The sequence below is a fragment of the Ammospiza nelsoni genome, chromosome 1 (genome assembly GCF_027579445.1).
Source record: "Ammospiza nelsoni isolate bAmmNel1 chromosome 1, bAmmNel1.pri, whole genome shotgun sequence".
Lineage (NCBI taxonomy): Eukaryota > Metazoa > Chordata > Aves > Passeriformes > Passerellidae > Ammospiza > Ammospiza nelsoni.
In genome coordinates this window covers 82,555,247-82,579,412 of record NC_080633.1, presented here as the reverse complement: position 1 = coordinate 82,579,412, position 24,166 = coordinate 82,555,247, and the positions used below count along the sequence as shown (strand labels likewise).

Below are 24,166 nucleotides of genomic sequence, written 5' to 3'. Positions count from 1 at the left end.
CCAATGTGATTTAATTCAAATTTGATGGAAAGTATTGGGTCAATTATCAGCCTATAATGAGCTTTTATGAGAAATAAATGAATCATAGTTCAACTCAAACTGCTTCTATCCAAAAATTTCATCAATTCAGCTCTGTGATTTAGGAAACAAATTCATCAAAGGAATGGGTGTGCAGATGACGGCTAATTCAGTAAAGACCTAGAAAATAGCGAACATTTACATTTCGAGCTAAACTACCTTTCACACTCTTTCCTAGACCAGAACCAGGGTGTCCTGTCATGATTGAGACACATGAGAGTAGTGAGACAGAATAAAAAGATGGCTGCATGCCAAGCTTCCAGTGGGTAAGAACACCACTGTCTTCAAGGACTCTGTTGCTCATCCCACAAACTCCCTCCTAAATTCACTTTCCTTTTTGAGTGCTGTACCTTGTCTCCACCTCCATCTTCTGAGGATGTGCCTGGAATGTTTTGTTACCACCTTCTCTCTGTGCTGTTCCAAGCAGAGGCCGCACTATTCCCACCACTCACTCACTCACTCACTCACTCACTCACTCACTCACTCACTCACTCACCACTCAGATATTCCTCTATTTTTGCAGCACGTATCACACAACTCCTTTTTAATTTTCTCTTTCCTAACCATGGTGTAAACTCTGCTCATTTTTATGCCTTGTCCTATTTTATCCCTTTCAAGAATTTTGATTATTTACACTCCATTGTCACCTGCTCCCTCTCCCACCAAAGATCTTGTATCTCTTCTGCTTATAGAGATGGGGCTTAGGCCAACAATTTCTCCATCTACATTGTGGTCATATACTTTTCCCTGCTACACTGCCGCCTGCAAAACAGGTCTTTGTGCAGCACATTGATTTTCCTGGTCTGCAGAGATGAACAGAACTGACAGCTGAACATATTCCTTGCAAAAAGAACCAGCTGCTGCCTACAAACTGTTCTGTGTCATGTTGACAGTCAGAGAGGGGTCTAAAGCCACGGCACCACTAATTTTTTCCAGAGGCATACCTTTCCTCCTCATTTGCTGTCTTCAGCATACCAATTGACAAGACACTTTGCAGGCTTCCTCTGAAAATGCAATATTGTCTGAAGTGTGGAAATTAATTTAATGTATTTAAAAATATATATATATATATATATAATTGTCTTTGTAAATTGCTGTATTACTATACATAATTGGCACATACATTATAACAAAGCAATGCCACCCAGGTTATCATGATGCCTCACAGACTCTGCCAAACTTGTACAAACTACTTGGAGCTTGTCTAAGCAGAGTTGCAGAGCCAAGACCTGACATGTTCCTGCACTGGGATGATGTGCACAGCTCGGAGTGTATTGTTCTAAAAATGCACTCTCAGTGTTGGGAGCATGGAAAGGAATAATGAAAGGGATTAGCAAGATTTTAGAGGTTGATTTATGAAAAACCTAAGGGAAGGACAGTCTGCACAACAATTAGCAAGACAGTGTCTAGTGGTTAAAGAAGAACAACATAAAGCATGTTTAGAACAAAGAATGACAAGAATAGTAAATGCTAAGTAAAATAGCTCTTTAGGCTGCCTGTGCAAGACTTACTTTCATGCAGAAAATGCATCAGTCCATGTCACTCTCTATCAGGTCTAAATTTAAAGTAATCTGTGGATATCAAAGTGAAGGCTTTTTGATAGATAAGATAAAATAAAATATTGATATTTCTACCATATAAATAACTTTACAAGGCCACATAGATGGAAAAAATTATCCTAGCAGGTAGTCTAAGATCCATGTGAGCTAAACATCTGAAAATTATTCAGAGAAGATTTATGAGATTACCATAGGATGGTTCTGGTTCTTTGAAAATTTAAATTTCTATTACAAATATCTAGGTAAAAAAATCACTTGAGTCACTGATCTCTTTGATTTTATACAGGTTATTTTACTTAAATTGATGAGGATGCATTATTTTATTCAAACATGAAGCATTGACATCACAGGATGTAATTTTTGTGCAGTGTTAAAATAATTGTTCCCAAAGGATTTATGAAGGTCATTTTGAAATTATACCATAATTTCCAGAAACCACTTAAATGAAAATCAGGCAGAACAAAACATCTAGGGGTACATTATTCTGGGATGATGTGCAAGAGGAATAATAGATGTAGTATCTGCCTCTTCTCTTACAGAGACGTGAGCATCTCACTCTTCATTCATCGTAATACAAAGGTCCCCTAGTGCTCACCACTGATGATTCTATTTTACCTAATTGCTTTGTTTTATCAGCTATGAAAAAATATATATTCTGCATTACTATTCCCATTAGTGCTCTGAGAAGAAATGTGAGAATTATTAAATTCCTCAATGATCAGTATTTTGTCTTTTTTTGTCAGGCCCTTCCTGTACATACACTGCCATGCACTGCCATGCTCTTTTTCAAATTTACAGCAAGGTCAGGTACTGAGACAAAATTTTGCTTAGTATGAAACTTTGCTTTGTGTTACTCACATGCCCTCCGAACAGAGAGAAGCTGTGAGACAAGCAGAGAAAAAGGAAAACACAATTCTCATCTCGCTTGCTGTGCCTGTGTTGTGCCAAAGTGGAATGCAATATGCAGATTGTTTACCCAAAGTGAGGATGTTTTGTTCCCTTGGCCTATCAGGGCCAAAAAGTGTGTGTGTGTCGGATTGTCACGGGACAGTCACAACAGAATCAGAGATGAGTGCAGTTCTGTGCAGTTGGGAGCAAGAGTGAGGGCATGGCAGATTCAATTTAGATGAAATGTATATCGTATAGTACAATAAAGTAATTCATTAGCCTTCTGATGATGGAGTCTGATGTGTCATTCTTTCTCCCCTTCATCAGAGTCGCCTTTGATTTACAATATTGCTTAGCAGGGACTTGTAAGCCCTTAGAAATACCTAGTGTGTTTGATAGGACCAACCTAGTGTGTTTAATAGAACCAAAAACACAGTGTTTCTTCAGACAAACAGAACAGCTTCAGTAAAAACCTTTGATAATGACAACACCATCCAGAGAACCAAAGTATCACCAGGTTCCAGATATATAACCCCAGTCTAACTTGTATGCTTCAGTACTTCCCTGGGAGTCCTGCATGGGAAGTTCTCAGAATCTCTGCTGGTCAGAGTGACCCTGACATACACACAAGTCTCTTTTTCGCAGCCCAGCAGTCGAAGAAGGAGTCAGGATTCTTCTGTTCTCGTTCTCAAGGTTGTTTATTATTTCTTATCTATAATATTCTTTTTTTGACATGCCAAGGTCTGTCTGGCAGGTTGGGTTGAGGCACACTGACTGCTCTCGGGGCGGTGTTATCTTTTACACTAAAACCTACATGTACAATATTTACAATAAGTTACCAATACCTATCACTTATATTAGGCAGTGAGTTTCTTTCTTAAACCAATCCAAAAGTGCCAGCATCATCTAATACACAGAGCCTAGGAAAAAAAAAGGACAGGGTACACCCAAATTCCTCCATCTTGGGAACCTGAGCCCCTATTCTAAACACCCAAAATTCTACTATTCACTCTGTGATGAACTATTATTCTACTTAAACTCTCTAGACTTGTAATTCTTCATATAAAGGTGCTAGTTTCCTCTGTGGGTCAAAATCAAAGTCACAGGTGTCTTGGGCTCTGTGCCAAGGTCTCTGAGCTCCCTGGCAGGGGCTCAAGCCATCCAGGACTGCCAGAGAGATGTCTTGGGTTCTGACAGGCAGTGAAAGCTGCAGACATCAAGTGGGCTGAGCCACACTGTAAAGAGTCCTGTGACTTGAAACGTGGCTGATATTAGATAGGATGAACTGAAGTAAAGGTGCTCAGTCACAAATTCCAGGTAGCAAACTCCAAAACAAACAAAAAAAAAGGACCTTTGAATTCCTATACAAAACTTTCTGTGATGGAAAGTAGCTCAACTACACATATGAAAGCTGCCTAAAAAGTAATTTGAGAAGATGAATATAAAAATAGAGCAAACTATTTGGGAAAAATCACAAAGCATGGCAAAATATTTTTCATCTTAATAGATTATGGATGATAAACACTGTTGTTCTCTTAGATCAAGTCTGAGTATTCTTCAGGTCCCCAGTAGTTCCTGTATCTTCATACCTGAATTCCTCTGCAAAATTGTGCCTGCACAAGCTCTGCTCTTCACAGTGTTGCTATATATTCACAGTGCTTTGTTGAGATTTGTCAGATTATTTCAGCCAATTTGATATTGACTTTATCACACATATAAACTTTATTTCCTGTCTTGGAAGAGCTTGATTCTACTATGTCAGTAGTATCTAAGCCCAGAGTAAGAAATTAATAGATTTCTTAACTTGTCTCCAGCCAAGATCCTGAATACAATTACAACTGCTTTTAAAGAGTTCCGTTTTTCTGAAGATTAATTCTACGATCACAGTCCTATCAGAGTGGGAAAATGCAGAGTAAAAGACAAAAAAAAAGTACCTCTGGCTCCTGCTTTTCCTTAATTTCAGTAGTGTTTTATGTTTGTAACTTCCAACAGAAATCTGCACACTGCAAAGTAGACTATGATATAAAGTAGTAGCCTATGATAAGAAATCATATCAAAACAGAGAAGACAGATGTATTGATATCACTGTGTAATTCAGCCAAATTATTCTCGCTGACTGCTGGGTACAGGTGTGACAATGAAGACCCTGTATGGCCACCAGTCTGCCTGCTCCTTGTGATTAATAATCTTGTACTTCCTGATCATTCTTGCAGCTCCTCCTGTACAATTCCTCATGCAAAGCTGGTAGAAAATTGATCTGTGACTCTCATCACACTGTATCAACTTGGAGACCTTCTCTTATGTTACTAATAAAAAGTCACAATGTGCACATGCACTCGTGTGTACAGCTCAGTAGAATCACAATACTTGGCTAGAAAGCAACAAGTATGATAATGTTACAAAAAAAGAGCAAAATGCTGGCAGCAATTTCCAGTAAGGAAGGCAAAATTCTCTCTTTGCATCTGCTCCCTTTTTGTGACTGGGTACTGGAGGGTAGCACTGAAACAGTAGGTAATTAGCATTACCACACAGGAGCAAAAAGTAGAATGTGCTAAATGCATTTTTCTTTCTCCTAAAGGTTTCAAAGAAACAGATCCTACAGATTCAACACTGATAAAAAAGAGCCTCAAGTCCTACAAAATTTCCTTGGACACAGGAGTGGAGGGGGGGGAAGGAAGAGAAGGAGGAAGCCCTCCTCCCTCAATCAATCATGTTATGTTTACTGATAAGGGAGGAAAACAACACCTCTTCCAACAAAAAGGGAATGTGAGGAGTCCATGCCTTCCACTGGCATGTACTAAAGGAGTACTAAAGGAGCAGTACTAAAGGATTTAACCATGACAACACTGTACCAGGAACATCAGTAGAGAATTTTTTAAATGTATGTGTTTGCTCTGCTCAGATGTGAATCTTTATGTGAATAGATTTTGTTTCCAAAAGCCAGTCTGGCTCCTTCAGAACATGGGTTGAAAGAGAACTAAAACTATCACCTTTCAAGCAACCTGATAAATAGGGCACTCATTTCAAAAACAGAATGGACTAACACTTCAGCTGGACACCAGGACAAATTCTACTCTTCTGAAGCCCTTTGCACAGAGCAAGGTGAGTGCCTGCACTGCACAGTGACCGGGCTGGTAGCTCCCAAGGTGAGTGCCACAGGGCAATTTCTCCTCCATGGTCTGAGCCATGAGCTTGCTGCAGCTCATGCTTTTGCCTACCTTATGACCTTCCCACCCTGTGCCACCTGGTGCCACCAGCTTTATTTGCTGGTGAGCGCTTATGTACTTCTGTGTAATGTATAATGCTATTTCATTTCAAATTGGCACCACTTAATGCTTGCAATACATATGAAAGCAAAATTGCATAGTGTTTAAATCACTGAGAAGTTAAATGCTCTATCTCTATTTACTGACATTTTGAGTTCTTAGACCTGGAATATGCAGCTCATCAACTGCCTTAGAGGCTTTTTGCTAGCAAAAGTCTGAGGCCTTTTTCTCAAGTTATCAATAATGCCTTAAAGATCCAATATATTAGATGATATACACCATTTTGCCATATATTTCTACTGAATGGAATATTGAAGATTGGACTGTTAGGAATCAGGCACATGGTGAGTGGAACTGCCCCACAAGAGCTTGAAAACAAGAATGACATGAGCAACAGGGGCATGGCACACATACCCCTCAGCTGATATTAGCATAGAAAAACTGCCATGGTTTGTTTTGGGTTTTAAATTAAAAGAGGAAACTGGTTAGGAGAAATAAATAATAGCTTGTCTCCAGTGCAGGTGCAGCATACTGGTCTGACAACAATAGGAGCAGTTTGGGGTGAGCCTGGTTCATTTCTTTTCTAAATAATTGAGCATACATTGAGACCAGGTGTAGATAAGTAGTGATAAATCATGCTGGCTGTCCTCGGTTATGTACAGAACTTCACAGTAGTCATTAGTCCTAATTTGTTTTCCACATACAAACATAAGCTTCAAAAGTCAGATTGTCCTGCACACTGAATTATCTGTTTTATTGATCACTATCATTGTGCAGTTATTTAGAAGTGAAGAGTTGGACTCTTCATTCATTGATTCATTAAGAGCTTTTGGCAATTTTTCATTTCACTAGTTTTTGATCATGCAGGTATGTCCTTGAAATGACATTATGGCAGAGCTAAAGATCTAATTAAATTTCAGTATTTTTCTAATAGCTTCAGGCTACTATCTCAGGTTGCTTTCTAGTACAGGATATTTTAATTTGAAACTAAAAATACATTCTGAAATGCCTTTTCAAGGTAAAGAAAGAAAAAACTGCTTTTTAATATTAGCCATTTCTGTACTTCAGGCCACTGTAAATTTATTTTCTTTATTATGAGGTGACATTCCACAAATTCCTAAAGAGTGTTTCAAAAGCAGGTGACAACCATCAACAACTGGACCATATCTTCAGAACTCATCTGATGAACTGGCACAAATCTCTGTACTTTTAAAAATACAGATAACTTCCATTACTTAAACTAACTTAGAGCTGTAATTTAAAACTCTTGGAAATCACTGGACAAAGCTCTATTTTTTTGGTAAACACCAAAAGTCTTTATGCCCTTCCTGAACATTTCCCAAACCAGCCCCTGCATGGGCCTTCATGTGTAAACACCAACACTGAAACCTTTGGGAAGAGAAACCTGCTGCTCATCCTGTGTTTCCTCCCTATATTGGGTTTGCATGGCCACACTTTGGTAGGATGGGGATACAGGGAAGCTCTCCTTCTGTGGGAAGCTGCTGGAAGCTTCCTCCATGTCTGACTCTCAGGTGGGTCCAGGAAGAATGTGCCATTGTCCAAGGCTGAGCCCAGCAGCAATGTGTGATAACATATTAAGAAGGAAAAAACAGTTATTGCACAGATGTGGCCAGAGTAGAGTATGGGAGAAGAGCAACCCTTAGACACCAAGGTCAGCACAGAAGGAGGGGAAGGAGGTGCTCCAGGCATTGGAGATGAGGTTCCCCTGCAGTCCACGGTGCAGCCCATGGTGAAGCAGCTGTGCCCCTGCAGCCCATGGAGGATCACAGGGATGCAGAGATCCACTCACAGCCCACCAAGGAGCCCCATGCTGGAGCAGGTGATCACCTAAGAGGAGGCTGTGACCCCGTGGGAGGTCTGTGCTGGAGGAGGGCCCTGGCAGAGAGCAGTCAGCCTATGGAGAGAGGAGCCCACACTGGAGCTGATTTCCAGGGAGGACTTGTGGCGCTCTGGAGGACCCATGCTGAGGCAGCTTTCCTTGAACTACTGACCCCACGGAACGGTGATCCACATTGCAGCAGTTCATGGAGAACTGTTGCCTTGGGATGGACTCACACTGGAGAAGTTCATGGTGGACTGTCTCCCATGGGAGACAGTCTCTGTGCTGGAGCAGGGGAAGGACTCTTCTCCCTGAGCACTGGCAGGAACAGCATTTGTTGAACTGACCATAAGCCCCATTCCTCATCTCCCTGACCCACTGCAGGGAAGAAGGTAGAGCCTGGGTAGGATGGAGGAGTGAAGATTTATTTTACTTGTTATCCTGCTCTGATTTTGTTAGTAATGAATTCAATTAGTATCCCCAGTTTGAGTCTGTTTTTCCTGTGATGGTATTTGGTGAGTGAGCTCCCTCAGTCATTATCTCAATTCAGGAACCTCCATATTTTCTCTCCCTGTCCAGCTGTGGAGAGGAGTGATAGAGAGACTGTGGTGGGTGCCTGGCATCCCACTACACACCCTTCTTGTTTCTCCTGTCATCAGAGATGCGCATCAGAGTGGTCCCCAAGAGGCATAAGCACACTTCCATACATTTCTGGAGGGTCAGACTGTGAAGTTCTGAAATGGATTTCTAACAGGTTAAAGGCTTTGGTCCTGGGATTTTGAGCAGGCCAGTTTGTAATATACAATTTCAAGTTTTATTGTTCTCTCTCAAAAATCACCAGTGGTAAAAGTGTATGTTGCTATGGAGTACAACAGCAATACTGATTTATTAACAATGAGTCTATTTTTTTTCTGTGTAAGGTTTGGAACCCAATAAGTCATTTCAGATCAATTCCAAATCCCACTATTACAATTGTAATTGTGAAAAGTGCAGGAGTAGTGTACTTCCTCAGCTTGGACCATCTGGCAGATTTCTGAGTTTGGAGTTCGTTGATCTTCAGAATCACTTTTCAAATTGTACAAAATATGTATCTCTGAACTCTGCAGCAGTTACATGATTAGTTAACATGTTAAAAAATAGAGCAACAGAAATGCAGAGGTTCTGCTAATAAATGCTTAGGCTTCACATTAACAGCAAAATAATTAGGAAGCCTGGAGAATGGAAGGATCCATTCAGTATAAATAAACAGCCTTTTTTCTACAATGTGTGATTGGAGTTTCCATCTCCTGATGTTTTTCTGAGGTTCACCTCTGCAAAACAGTTAAATGCATTTGGTCAGTTACCCTTTGAGTCTGACAGAAGCATTATAAAGCAAGAAATAAGGCTCTTACAATGCCCTGCAAACAAGCAAATGGTCACTGCTGGTAAAATTGTATCAGACTTGCTTCTTGAAAGTAAGACAAGCTGTACTGAAATCTTCATTGAGGAGGGATTTCTGCCAGACTAATAGCTAATTAGCCAGAATGGCTGTGCCTTGGACATGACACCATTAGATGGTCCCCCTGACAACTGTGACTAAGGACAGAAACAGCTGCAGGTCCTTAAATCCCCATGAGCCTTGAGTCAGTGCTCATTGAAGCAAGCACTCATTGGCTTTATGTGGAAAGACATTTATAGCTAAACAGTCACTAATGCATCTACATCTGGAATGCCAGAAGTGGGATATATATTTATATACATAAGGTAATGAATTACTTTCAAGATTAATTTGCTGCTAATTTTTTCATTCCCATAAAAGAAATCAGGGGAACAACTTGTTAGTCAAATCTGTTCTCTGGGTATTACTACCAATATGCTGCTGTTCATAGACTTCTGGAGCCACTTATGTAAGACCCCTGTATGGTGGTTACTTCTTTAAGTAAAAGTTTAAAATTTTCATGAGCAGGAATACAGAGCATGCTGGATGAGAACTAAGCACCCAGCCTGCAAATCCCAAAAGACCTCAGCAGATGAAAAGACCTCAGCCTCTGTCTTTGAGCTAAGCTGAGGGTAGCTGATGACTACACACTGAGGACACAGGCTCACACCTCATACCTACAAATTCTTAAAATTGTGTTTTTCTGATTTCCAGTCCTTAAATTCATGAGAGTTTATTACTTAAATATTAAATGCCTTTTAATTAAATTAAAATTACATGTGTTTCTATTTCCATTTTTCAAAACTTCTCCCCACTCTGAGATTGTTGTACTCATATACACACTATGACAATGCACAATCTAATAAGGTAAAAATTCATCAAAATTATTTCCATACAAAACAAATCAATATGCAAATAACATGTCCCACTCCATCCATTTAGCCAATACCATGAGTAATTTAAACAGCAGGGCTGCAGGCCCTTTGAATACAAATGAAAGGAAACAGCTGGTGATACACAATTGTACATGGGCAAACTTTTTCAATAATGCATTTTTTTCATAATCAAATTGCTCAGAAAGTACTTTTTAAATTTTGTTATGCTTAAGTCATTTGAACTTTGAGAGTAGTAAGAAATTACCTGTAGCATTGATTACCATAGTTATGAACCACCAGTGGTTTGTGATCAGCTGCACTGATACTGTTCCCTGGAAGAAAATGTTTTCATTTTGATATCTTACACTCAACCATTTAGTGACTTGTCTCCTTGAAAATTAGTTGGGCCATATAGCTTTGTGTAACAGTATTTAGGAGTAATAAATCTACTAATCATGAAAAAGACCTGTATCCATGTGCAAGCACAAAATTCCCCAAAGATTCTTTGAATGCAAATCTCTGCCAAAGCCTTGCTACAGTTGAGTGCAAGGACAGATTAGAGAAAGGAGCTGGGACCTGCATTTACCCTTTGATTTGGCCAGGTGGTTCCTGCTTCCATACATCTCCTCTACTAAAACTTCAGGCAAACTGTCAAGAAGAAAAATTAATCTCTGGGCCCAATCCTCACATATCAAGAAGAAACATTTATAGGAACCATTTATAGAAGGTGAGCTAGCCTACCAACAATTTGATGCAAGAAGCAAATTTGATTTGTAGCTTGTATTCAAGCTACAAATGTGAAATAGATATGTAGAATCTGTGATTTCTCTGAGGTACACTCAGGCTTAGAGACCTTTGGGTTAAAATCTTTATGGAGTCATTAGGGGGAAAAGCCCTGCACAGGACGCCCCAAGAACTCTGGGATATTAAGATACCATTCAGAGTATTCTTCTGCTCTGAGACAGGTTCAAGGATATTTTGTAGGTCCTTCTTATGTATCTCCAGTTTCCTTTCATGACCCCTCAAACACAGATCTCTTTTCCTTGCTAACTGGTGAGATAGTCTAAATTCTTTTTCTGCAAGCCAGTCTACAACTTTTTCAGTTTTGGTTAAGCCCTACTGTCTCTTGTTTTACTCTGTATGGACATAAGGTTCATCAGAGCCTACCTCCTTCATAGGAGTCTTTTATATACTAAAATATTGTAAAACATGCTCCGAGTCATGATTTTTTTTCCTTTTTATAACACTTAGTAAAACTTTTTCCTTCAAGTTTCCAGATAGGTCATGCTTTATTCTTGGTGCTTTACGAGATAAAAATCAGATAATTTATCAACTTTTCTTTTTTAAAGTTTTTGTTCTTTGTCTTTTCTTAGAAACACTATTCTCTGTGAATTTATCTGGCTTTTCTCTGAGCAGTTGTATGTCAGTATTCCATCTGAGAAATCACTAATGCTGAGAATATAAATTGAGTTTCCAATTTCTGCATACGCATTGAGTTATTCAACTTGTATTTAGTCTCTAGTCCCCAATAAATACTCATCCTTTCCACACTTCCTGCAGCCTGACCATTTTTCCTCTATTTTTTACTTCTGTCATTCTTTTTAAATGCAGTACTTTGTACTCAGCTTTACAGAATATCACCTCAGTGGTTTGGGACTATTTCTCCAAGTTATCAAGATCACTTTGAATTGGACACTTTTTAAAAAGCATTTGCAGTTGTTTTCCCCCTTGGTGTCACCTGTAGATTTTTGAAGAAGATTATTGTCCATCATCCTAACTTTTAATGCTGGCAGTGCCTATTACTGAGTCAAGAAGAGAGACTTGTGGGCCCCTCCTTGATATGCCCTCTAGTTTGACAGAATCCTGTAATCACTCTTTGACAGCAGTTTGGAGCAGTGATGCACTCACCCCATAATAATTTTATGGGTTATGATCCATGTCTAACTGTGATTAAGGCATTGCTCACAGTATTAAATTAGACTTTTCAAGTCTCGAGATTGGCATTTATATTCTTCCTCCCCAGCACCCCCCACTCAGGATGGCAGTATAAGCCAGAAGAAAGGTTTCGTGTATGCTATTCATCTTAACATAAGAAGATTTGCTTGTAGCAAAACCTAAATTCAGATTTCTCTGGATTTAAGGTGCTGATTTAAAAAATTTTCTAACACCTAGATACTTCCTCATGCCCACACAAATACTTGCTTCATTTTATCTGCCTGGTTTTTCTTAGTATTTCTTCATCAGAGGAAAAAAAAGTTAACATATGTTATTCCTTAATACTGAAAAAGAAATTCAAACACTACTGAAGTGTATTTCTGAGTCTGACAATGAAAGAATGATGGTAATGTTACTCCATTTAGTTTAAATTATGTTGGTTCAAACACCCAAGGCTGGATTTTCCACAGCGGCAGTGCACTGCAGAGCCTGCAGGAAAGTGATGACTTCGGCAGAACTGGGAGGAAGCAGAAAGAAGAGTCCTGGAACAGGCTTTCCACACCCTGAAGCAGCTGCTTCCAGTTCTCTCCCCCCTTTCCTGCCTGCACACCTCTTCCATATGGGATGGCACTCGCATCTTGGCTTCACCTTGGCAGCATGGGGCAGGCACAGAAGTCATCTGCAAACCCTGGCAGAGCAGCACAAAGCAGGCAGCCAAGCCCTGAACTTTGGTTTAAGTTCCTGGCTTGGAGAGCTGTGGAAAGAGTGGCAAATATTCAAATGCCACTCTTTAAATATTTGGGATTTCTGGAGGAAGCGATTTCCCAGAACTTCTGGTGCACGTGGCCAACCCTCACCATCTGACTGCGGTACTGTCACTGAGAGAGCTTCATTGCAAATTAGGGGTAACCAAATGCCTTGATGATGGTGGCACAAACACCCTGTTTAAAACACATCTGAGCTTTGCCCTGGCCAAGCCTATAGCCAACTACCTGTGGTTCTCAAAACTGTGATCTGTGGACCACTGGAGCCTGTGGCCTTTCTTACAAATACTCTGCAAACAATAGCTAAACATCCTTCTCGGCACAAGCCCCCCCAATCTGTTGCTAGTAGCCTGAAATAACGTGAAGTTACAAATAAACCTTAATACTTCACCAAGTGTGCTTGTTTGACTGGAAAATGGGAACTCTGGGATGTAGTGGAAATATTTTTATGGAGCCCAAAAATGAGAAAAGTTGAATATCTATTTCCTGTTTATCATTGTAGCTCCCTAGAATCCCTATATAAATTTCTCTTACTTTCAAACTTACAGCATATATTAATGGTAATTTTATTTGTTATTTTAAATATCTTTGTTATTCTATTACATTGATTCAGGGCAAACAAAATACACAGTTAATAAATTTTAAAGGTGTTTTAAATTACTTGCAATTTAAAAAGTGAGCATTTTCTACAAAAAGTGAGCATTTTCTACAAAAGTTGCTTATATATTCAAAATAAATGCTATTTTGAGAAGTAATAAAATAGAATATTTCCATTTAAAAAAAAATCCATGACCTTTTTTTCTGAGCAATCTCATACTACCTATAATTTTTCTGTGGATTTTTTACCTCAATTTCTTTTTTTTTTTCAATGTATTAAAAATTCTATACTTTAAATTTACTATGAAGACAAAACCAACAAAGGTCTTTAAACTAAAAGAAGCTATACAAAGTAAAACAAAATTGTTTTCTTCACTGTGAAGTTACAACACAGCTGTGTATGTGGAACGTGAAAGGAAAACCACAAAGGAAATACACAGTGTTATATATAATATAAGCAGAGCCTTGGAATGTGGACATCCAGTTAACCCAATGAGGGTGAAATATGACAAATCTAGCAAGACAACAAACTGCAAAAAAAAGAGAGTAGAGTAAAATACTGCAGATAAGTTTGGGGACATATTCTGCCTTTCTTAATTAAAGGGTGCAGAATGTTACTCAGAGAGGGCATTAGCTTGTGAGTAATCTCTTCCATTTCAGTTTATTCCTTGCATATTGATGATAGAATTTGTTAACAAACTGCTGAACATCAGAAAACTTGTAGGAATAGATGTAATTTGTCCAGATTGTCTGAACTCACAAAAGAATTATGTTTACTCTGTTGCAAATAAAAACACATAGTTGCTCAGTAATATTAGCTCCATACTGGAAAAACAAAGCATTGAGCATTGGTCCAGTTTATGCAATTGCTTGGCCGACTCCAGAACACAAATTTAGCTAAACTCATTTTAAACAGAAGGATAAAACTTTAAAATGGGCATAATACCCAGTCAGAATCATCAGGATTTGTTTTAAGAAAAGTATTCATTCACACTTAGAATTGCATTCTTCAAAGGCATCTGAAATGAGAATTCCTAAATGAATACAATTTTTTAAATTCCATATTTATATGTATATATTCTTTTTTTTTCTCTGAACACAATGTAATAGTTCTACTAACTGGGTCACACTAAATATCTAATCAGGAGCAAAAAGTCTCATTACCCTTAATTAATGTCTAAATAAACTCTTAGGTAGTTTTTCTGGGAATACAGATGTGATGAACACAGCACATATTGATGTAATTTCAATTGCATGTATCCTAAATTCAGTTACAAGGATTCAAAGATGCCTGTAAAAAATATCAGCTCTCATGCATGGCTGTCTTACCCAAGTCTCTCTGTATTCAGCACTCTGCATTGGTCAGAAATGTGGTGACAAAATGCAGCAATAATCTGATTACACCATCTCTCACTGGTACATGCCCATGTGTTTCATCCCCACTAGTACTGCCCACTCATGCCTCCTGGCATCAGCTTCAAGGAGGGAATCTTATGGTGGCCCATTTAATTAAAAGCATTCCAAAGGGATAAAATGGTGTGTAATAACATGCAAAAGGTTCTGAAAGGTTCCGAGGGGGAAAAGAATAACGAGGATTAAAGTGACAAGTCTAGAGATTATCCCGAGCAGCTAACCTAGTTCAAAGGTATATGGTACATGAGCAACTGCAGCCAAACTCTTCCAAACATAGCTTTAGAAGCTTACAGAATCTTTTAGGGTGCGGTACATGTTTTTTTCTTCTTCTTCTCATTTTAGGCTTTTTTTTTAGTTGTAATGCAGCCTGAGGAGGAGGAGGAAGAAAAGAATAGACAAAAACTCAGTAGGTGGGAAAAGAATTTATAGAAAGAGAAAAAAAGCCAGATATACAAACAGGGAATTTGGGATAGGATCTAGGCAGCAAAAAAGTAGATTATTGGAGATGGGACATATCAGAGGGATGAAGAAAGGGAAGAGACAGAGACAGAAAAAAGAAAAAGTAGTATGTTCATGATTATCTTCCTAAACTCCAATTATACCATGGAAATATGTCAACCTTAAATCTCCATTATCTTATCATTGCTTTTATACTTTCTAAATTTGCCAATATAAGACAGAAAAATAATAAGAAAAAGGTGCACAGCTCAACTAAATTCTTTTCTTTACATAATTGGATGTATAACATCTCATCCTGACTGACTGAAGAAAACTGTGTTAGCATGAATAAAGTAGATGTCACTCATTCTTCTTTTGTCTTAGACAGTGTTTGTCATTCCAGAAATAAGACAATTTGGTTTTTTGTTTTTTAAACTGTTGCCTTTTTTTTCCTCAAAGCTTTTTATAACACATGCTGATTCTTTTTTTAGCTACCTTACCCAATTCTTTTATGATAAAATTGTATCAAAATGATATTATTACTTGTATGGCTGTAAAAAGGCTAGTTGTAGAGCAGCATGAAGAAAAGAAAAAAGATTTGTTTTTACACAGATTGAAACACTGAGAAATAAGAAGAATATAATTTCCAGGCCAATCACTACCACCTGCCTACAAATTTGGCTGGCAAAGAAAAACTTCCTAAAATTGCTCAGCTGCAGTTCTTCATACACAGAGGCACATTCAGCAAGTGAAATATTAGAGTGGTTTTATGGAGATGCAGTGCTTAATTTTGACAAATAAAAAGAGAACACATTTCTACTTTTATTAAGGTACGCTGTCAATGTCATGCTGGCCAAAGCTGCTTCACTCTCTGTACTGTTCATTGATTTCCTCATACATCATCCTCTCGGAGAAGCTGAACAATGTTTCAACTAGGTAAAACTCCCCTTTGGTCCTCCTTCAGTCTTAAAGCAGGTTGCTGCTTTCCCATACAGAATCTTCATAACTTCCAGGAGCTTACTCAGTCAAAAAAACCCTGGTTCTTAATTAAAGCCTTTGCACTCAGGCTTTGCCTTTCCTTTCCTCTACTCCAATTTCTCCTTCCACATCCCACCCCCCAGTAGATGTCAACAATTTCTTTTTATCCAGGGGAGTAGAGAAATAAATAAATTTTCACAGTCAGACTGAATGTCATGTCCAGCTGCCTTCAAAAGGCAGAAATTTACAGTACACATTCTGCCACATATCTTCATAAGTGTTGCACTTTTTCAAGAGCAAAGTATTGACAGGTTCCCATCAGGTGTGCTAGGGTTCACAGAAGCTGTAGAAACTCTTCATGTTGCTTGCAGAAAGATTAAATTTTTTTGAGTGCAAGAGAGATCAAAAGCTTATGCTTCCCCTTTGTTCTCACTTTACTTCCTACCACAACCAAATCAATCTCGTTGCCCAGTGCACGAGGAGTAATCTCAGCAAGTTGTAAACTACTGGAAGAAAATAAAAGGAAACAGTAAGTGGGCAAAATTGATGTGGCCTTCAAATATTTTCCATACAGAAACTTTTTCCCTCTGAGAAGAACTACTTTTCTCCAAAATCTGCATTTCCCCTCAGAAGAGAAATGCCCTGCCCTCATTGTCCACAGAAGCAAAGTCTAGTCATTCCCCATTTGTGTCTGTCCCAGTAATAAGCCTGTGATTGAAAGTAAAAAATGCTGTTCCTTTTGACTTCTGTAATAGATGGTGGAACTGATGTATTATTTAAGCATAAGACATTAATTGTAAACAGGATAATGGAGACCTGAAAGATTTTTTTCCTTCCATCTACCCAAAGATTTCTCAGAAAAGGAAACCAAAAAAGGAAGCTTTTATGGCAGATGATGGTAAACAAAAAAGAAGAGAAAGGGCGTAATGGCTGAATGGCTGGGCCTGAGCCTTACATAATTTTATTATGCTAGAGAAACATTTCTTTCAAAACATGAAACCTGCCTGTTGCAGTTTGATGTCATAGCCTGTCTCAGTTATCCCGGTTCCTTCCCCAGGTCTGTCAGCCACTTCTCCTTTCCCCCTCCCTTGCCCCTGCTGAGTGCTGTCTGTCAATCCTGGCATTCCAGAAGGGCATGGAGTGATTGGCGAAGTTCAAAAGATGCCTCTCAGTCTCAGGGGACAAATGACACCTGGATGGCCCAATGTCCCTCAGGGCTGGAAAGCAAACAGCTGGTCTGTGAGGTGCTACACCAAGAAAAACACCTTTCTGAAAGCAGGTTGTGGATATTCATCTACCTTCTTTTCTTCCTTTCTCCCTTTAATAAGCCATAATCCATTAAGTAAAAAAGATTACAGGTTGCACCAGAAGGGATATAAGCTCATGTTGCAACAAAATGTGAAATTCAAACTTTATGGGTGGGACATGATCTGGCTTTTATTAGCAGTATTTCTGAATCTTGTAAAAACTATTATTGTTCTCAACACACTCCCAGAAAAATTGCTACAGATGTTCAGAAAAGGGTGAAGCAGGGGAATATGTAATTATTTTTTGAAAGGGAATTTAAAAAGCTAATGTTTTCATAGTCTTTTGTATTTTAATTCAATGTAAAATTAATATTCTAAACGTTTTTGACAGCATCAAAACTAAGCAAAACCAATCTATGCTCTGGTGGTGCCAGGAGAGAAATGAACCTGTCTAGTCCTACTCTGAAACAACCAGCTATGAAATTCAACTTTTAAAATTTTCAAACATTTATAATTAACTAAACCCACTAACTAATACACAAGTTCTAAATGCATGGATTTAGTTGGGCATCCACAAGGAAATCTGACCAAATGTGTCTGATTAACAAGTAAAATTACAGACACAGGAGGGTTTTGTTGCTGATGATGTTGCCATTATTCCTTAGCCTGTATTAATAGTTGAAAATGTTTTTCAAAACAGTGTCTGCATCATTAAAAAATTTTTTTGAAGAAGCTAAGAATGTTCAGTGATTTGGATGAATACATTATAGAGAAAGAATGAGCCAAGTACAAAACTCTCTTTTACGAACTAAGCATCAGGTTTTAAAAGATAGGAACTTTGTAATAGGCAGCTTAATCCATTTTGAAATATATAAATAAAACTTGTTTTCAAAAGTACAGAGCATGCCACATTTCCTGCTAATTTCCCTAAGCACTGCCACACTAAGAATTCTGCTTCAAATAGATATGGGGGTTTGGGAGTTTATCTGTTGACACGGGAGCTGTCCTTGGAGCTTAAAATTAAATATTGCTCATCTTCAACAACAGAGAGCACAGAAACAAATGCCAGCATTTCTAGGTATGGATACACTTAAAATTAGACCAAAACACAAATGACTATATCATGGCATTTGGCAAAAACTACTGCTATTTACGCTAGCAGCCTACAGTGTGTGGATTTCAGCCTGTAAAAAATCCTGAATGAATTTAAATGGCAAACTTTATATTATTATACTCTATGACATGTTGTGCACCAGATTACAGTTCTTTACACTCTTTTTTTCCCCTTTTTTTTTTGCAGTTCTTGCTGGCAGTGTATTTGAAGTTTTCCTCCATAACTGCTTTTAGCAGAAAGTTGGGGTTTGCTGTCACAGCAGCCCACTTTTCAGCAAGAGATTAAATATTTATTTTGTCAGAAAATGTGAATACCTGGATATCTGAAGGGAAAAAAAAATCTTCTCAGAACTACTGTGAAATATTTATTGGGAACTAGAGTTTAACTGCCTCAAGTCTCCATTAGCAGTAACACCATGTTTCCTTGGGAAGAGGAAGACTGTGCTATATCCCTGGATATGTGGTATAAAGGTGTGCAACTACATCAACAGAGGAGAATGACACAAAGCATCAGGTGTAAAACTTCAATAAACATGTAGCCAACTTTGCCAGACAAAATTTTCCAATATGAATACTTCTATTGTTGACATATTGAGGTTCTGATGTTTGGAGTTTTGTTTTGGTTTGGGTTTTTTATGGGAGGGGGTTTAAGTTTTGGTTTTTTGTTTGGTTTGCTTGGGGGGAGGAGGTATCAGAGAGAGCAGAGTACTGGCAAAGAAATAGCTGAAATTTCACTGAAAATTCCTTTTATCTTTTTTTCCAGATTAAAACCCAGCTTTTCAGCAGCCATGGCAACTATACTGTCATTTCTGTATTGACTAAAACTTAAATGAATCTGATTTCAAGCTGGTAAGTTTTGCCTGAGCCTACTTTACCCCTAGCTGGCTATATATTTCCAGGGAGGGTTGTTGTCATTGCATAATCTGTACTTAAACATAACCCAGGTTCATGTTTTCTCTTAAGGAGTCCCAGTCTTAACCAATAGGTCTGATTTATGGAGCAAGCCTGGACAGAACCTGATATTAGAAAACTATTTTAAATTCTGCTTGAACTCACATCCAACCATATCACATTTTATGAGAGGTAAATATATACTCACAGTTTTTTGGCAAGTATTTTCCATTGTCCGCACTCAACATTCTAGAATAAATGAGAATTAAAAAATGGACGGAGATTTACACAAAACATTGTTTGGGGGAAATCAATGAAAGTTGAAGCCATATTTATACTGCTTTGGGAATTCCAGGCACATTGATTGTGCCATGGATGTTGATGTCAGCTTCAAAACCTCACTTCTTTACCCCTAAAGAAGCGCTGGTTATTAACACAAGTTCCCTACTGTCCTTGTCCAAAATACTCTGCACAGTCTTTTTTCTCTTTAGGTCTAAGTGAACAGTAACCTGGAGCATTGACCAGGGGAAGCAACTTAGCTAAGACCACATTCCATGAAAAAAATTGTTGGAGGATTTTTCCATGTTCCATAATCAAACAGAGAGAGCGCACAGAATGAAATGCACTGAGATTGCAATGGAAGGGAGCATGTAGTACTCCTGGTGAGCTAAAAGAAGGAGGTGCCAAATGAAACCATCATTAAAAATGAATGAGAAGCATGCAGAAGTGTGAGTTTTAATTGGTTTCATTTGTTTTTATGACAAGGATGTGATAAAATGGGCAGTGATTTTTAGCTTTCCTGAATGAGAGGGACAAAAGCTGTGCTACCTGGTGGGAACAAGGATAACTGAGTGCTGAAAGGTGCCAGCAATGTCCCAACTACTCCTTTTCATTCCAAATCATCAATATTTGAAGTCAAGATACTCTAGCTGTTTAATTTCAAGAAAAAGATTCCCTAAAAATGTTTTGTGTAACTTTTCATGCATTTTTTCCACCCCTGAGAGAGGCAGAGAGTTGACTGTAGTCAAGAAGGGCTGACAGGGAACTCTGTGACCACTCATGGTTATCACAAGCTGAGTGGGCTCCCAAAGGCTGCTTCCTGGAGCTGTGCCAGGGAGCAAAGGGGAGGACAGGCAGGTGGGATACAGAAGCATGTCCTGCACCCCAGCCAGCATGTCTACCTGCTCCTGTCCTTCCATAGCTCCTGCAGTGCCCTTTCCCTTTCATCCCCAGCCAAGAGCCTGGTGTGATACTTTGACGAGACACCTGCATGCTCAGCTTTGCTGCAGAAGGGGCTTAGTAGCCTCAACAAGCATCCCTTTTGCAGGGCAATCTCAGAGAAGCAGGGCTGTGCCAGCAGGGGTGAGGCAGGGCCATTCCAGTGCATTCAGGGCACCACAGAGGATGGACAGACTAAACTGGAGCTCCTGACTGGCTGAGGCTCGGTGCCTGAGGCAGCACGGTGGGAGCAGGATGGGCAGAGGGCAGCAGGGCTGTCGGCGGGCTGCCAACACAAAGCGCCTGCAGAGACCACTCACTGCAGAAATCAGGAGTGCAGTGCTACAGGTTGCTTGTGGGCATTGGTAAGATAAAAGGCAGGCAGCAGCGTCATGAATTATTTGCTCTCATCCAAGCATTTAGGAAGAACTTGGAAGGGGTCATGTTAAATGTGGGTAATATATTAACTTATAGATATCTTATATCTAGCATGAGGTTTGATATTCTTGTTCCTGCTATATCTGTATATCTGTATCTGTATCCCTTGTTATTCCTTGCAGTCAAAGCAGCCACACCTTTAACTCACCCAAGTCAGGCACCTAGCCCACTGTGTTGTTTCCCAGCTTATGCTGTACAACATTCCTTACACCTTCCCATGAAGTAGATTTGACTAGATAATGACATTTCAGTATCTCTTGATGCCATGACTAAAATAATGTGTCAAATGTTTTGAACAAGGGCAGGTTGACGTGGTGAAAATGAAAAAACTTATAAAAAATTATAAAAATAAATTATCATTTTCTATGTAATTTTATATTCACACATTAGGAAGTTGTAATAGGTTCCATCACAGAAAAATACATAATGTGCAATTGTATATGAGAAAATATAAAACTATGTGCAATATGGTATTGCAAAGCATATTATATAAGTTATAGCATTAGAAAATCACAGAATCACAGGATTGTTAGGGTTAGAAGGGATCTCTGGAGCTCATCTAGTCCAACTTTCCTGCCAAGGCAGGGTTACCTAGAGCAGATCACACAGGAAATGATCCCTCTGAGAATTCAGTCTTACTCCAATTATTGTACCTTCTCCCGTGAAACCTTTCTGAAACAAAATAAGGGTGAGAACAGAAAGTGCCTTGTTCTCATCTTAAACTGCATGAGTCATCTGCATGCCACTTTTTGCATATCTTTGATTTTTCTCTCTATTTTTTAATTTCTTTTTTAAGATAAACAGAAGTCAGAGTGAAGAAAGGAAAGAATATGCACTTCATTCATTAACACCTCTCAAAAACATAAAGTGTCTTTTCTTTTTAACTTTGCATTATGACAAATAACAGCTTTCACTAAGTTCTATCCTAAACAGAAGTACAGAAATACTTTAGAAGCACCTAGAATTGACAGATAGTCTTAGGGCCTGTCCCTAACACTTACTAGAAACACATTGATGTTTGCTCATTTTTATGATCAGCCATTGGCTGCAACACAGAAAATTATTCCAGGAATGCTGACTGAATCCTGGCATGATTCTCCTCCACTCCCTCAATGCTGAGTCTCCACAGTTGTTGTTCCACGGAACAATATATTAGCACTGCACCTGCAGAGTGAGGGATGTGCCACCTCATCTCACCTGTGGATTGCCACAAAGGTGGTTTGTAACATGAAATCAGCAACAAACTCATAACGAGAAAGATCAAGACCCTCCTGCTGTATTTTCTTTTTCTTCTTTTCTGAAACATTTACACCGAACAATGTTGGTTTTGAGCTGGGTTTTCATCTTCCCAATTAATACAGCACTTCAGCAGCACTCATTGCAAGGTGAGATTAAGATATGCCTAGGAAATCAGATAACTCCTAATACTTGAATTTCACTCTACATCCCTTCAGGAAAAGAAGATAGAATCTATATCACGAAATAAATTAGTACTCACTGTTTCACATCCACATCTGAGAGTCAGCCACAGAAACTGGCAATTGCAGCTCCTGTTACTACACTTTCAGATCCAGAGTGATGCCTGTTACTGATTTCAAAGACAGAATCCAGTCTAAGTGACAGCTGCCAGCCCACCACAATGGCCTCTTGTAAAATGTGTAAATCTGAAAACTGCATGTCCCCTGGAATGGAAACACAGGCAAACCCCCAAAAGATCTGCCAGTCATGCTGAAACAAAACTATTTCTGTGCAGGCTTAAATGCCGCTGCCTAGCTGAAGTGCAATTACACGAGCAAAAAATGCAGAAATGTAATCAGATTTGAAATAGTTTGAGAAAACAGAAAGTGAAATAAAATCAGCCTAAGTCAACACAGAATTGTTGCTCTACTTCAAAACTTCCATGATTTTTCCGTGTCAAATCATTTCTTAAAGGCAGCATTTTCTTACAAAAGATTTTGATTTTTTTTCTGTTCCCTCAGAATTGTGCAACTGTTCTGCCTCCATGCTGCTGCAACAACACCCAGGGAAAACATATTGCTCTAGGATCTGCAGTGCACTGCTCCATTGCTTCCTTTATTGATACAAGTCTGGAACAAGCTTCCCCGTGGGCCTGCTTGGATATATGTTCCTCTGGCTTCTCACCTGTGAGGCTGCAGCTCAGCTGTGCCCAGAAATCCCTACTGCGGCCTTGGCAGACACTGCTACAATGAGGACATCAGACAAAGTCATTGGGCTCCCTCCTAAATGTCCCATATTTCACTCACTTCTCTTTTCAGTCTACCCTCAAAGTGTGGATAGCTGGGAGGCCTGATGACCCCATTCCCAGCTGTCCTTGGCCTTGCTTCTTTCAGTGTGAGCCAGCACTGATGACCCATCTTCCAATCTATCAGGACAGCAATGTCCTCCTGCAACTCCACCCCTCCCTCACAGCCCCATTGGCCCACACAGATGCTTGCAAGGGAAGGGATTTGTCCTGCCTGCTTACATGGGGCTGTCTTCTTCTGGCAGCATTGCTGGGAACTAGAAGGTTCCATCAGAAACACTGGGATGGGGAACAAATATTTTTTTTTAACTTTCACACCCATGATATAAATAGGCAAATTATTCCAGAGGTTTCTTGAGTTTAGGGTGGGTGAGGAGGGAGACCTCAAATGTCAATTATTCAACCTTTGCCCAGATGAAAGTCTATTGAATTTTTGTGAAAGAACAGCAGGAGACTATATTAAGTTTATTTTGGAGATTTGTGATTACCTCCTTTCCAGAATAAAGCAAGAATGATAGAGACCAAAGGTGTGCAGAAAAATTAATTTTCTGCAAATGAGACTTTATCCTACTGCTGCAGGCTGAGACAAAAATCTCTTATGAAGGATGTGCCACACCAGTATTCACCATATCCCATTATTCAGCAGTCCAGGCATTACTGAGAAGCCTTACAGCTTTTATCCCAGAACTGCTTTTATACTTTTTTAGTAAAAATTAATTGCCATGTTAACCTGACACATGTATATTAACATGACACACATGTGTCAGGTTAACATGGCAATTATGACAATAATGACAAATCTAAGTATTAATATGGGAGCTGCTGGAAACAGAATACAGATTTAGTCCAATTCTTGCCATCACAAGCTGTCACATACAAAAGTAATGTGGAAGATGTCAAGCAGGTACAACATCATTACAATATACTTAATCACCTTGTACACACAAC

The 24,166-nt window shown here is 39.1% G+C and overlaps 1 long non-coding RNA gene across 1 annotated transcript; it reads left to right on the top strand.

Annotated features, from left to right (window-relative positions):
• The first annotated feature begins 5,372 nt into the window (after positions 1 to 5,372).
• On the top strand, positions 5,373 to 23,844 carry LOC132083211 (uncharacterized). Its single transcript, XR_009419904.1, has 3 exons — positions 5,373 to 5,627; positions 19,172 to 19,257; positions 22,935 to 23,844. It is a non-coding gene; the product is annotated as an uncharacterized LOC132083211 (long non-coding RNA).
• The last annotated feature ends 322 nt before the right edge of the window (positions 23,845 to 24,166 follow it).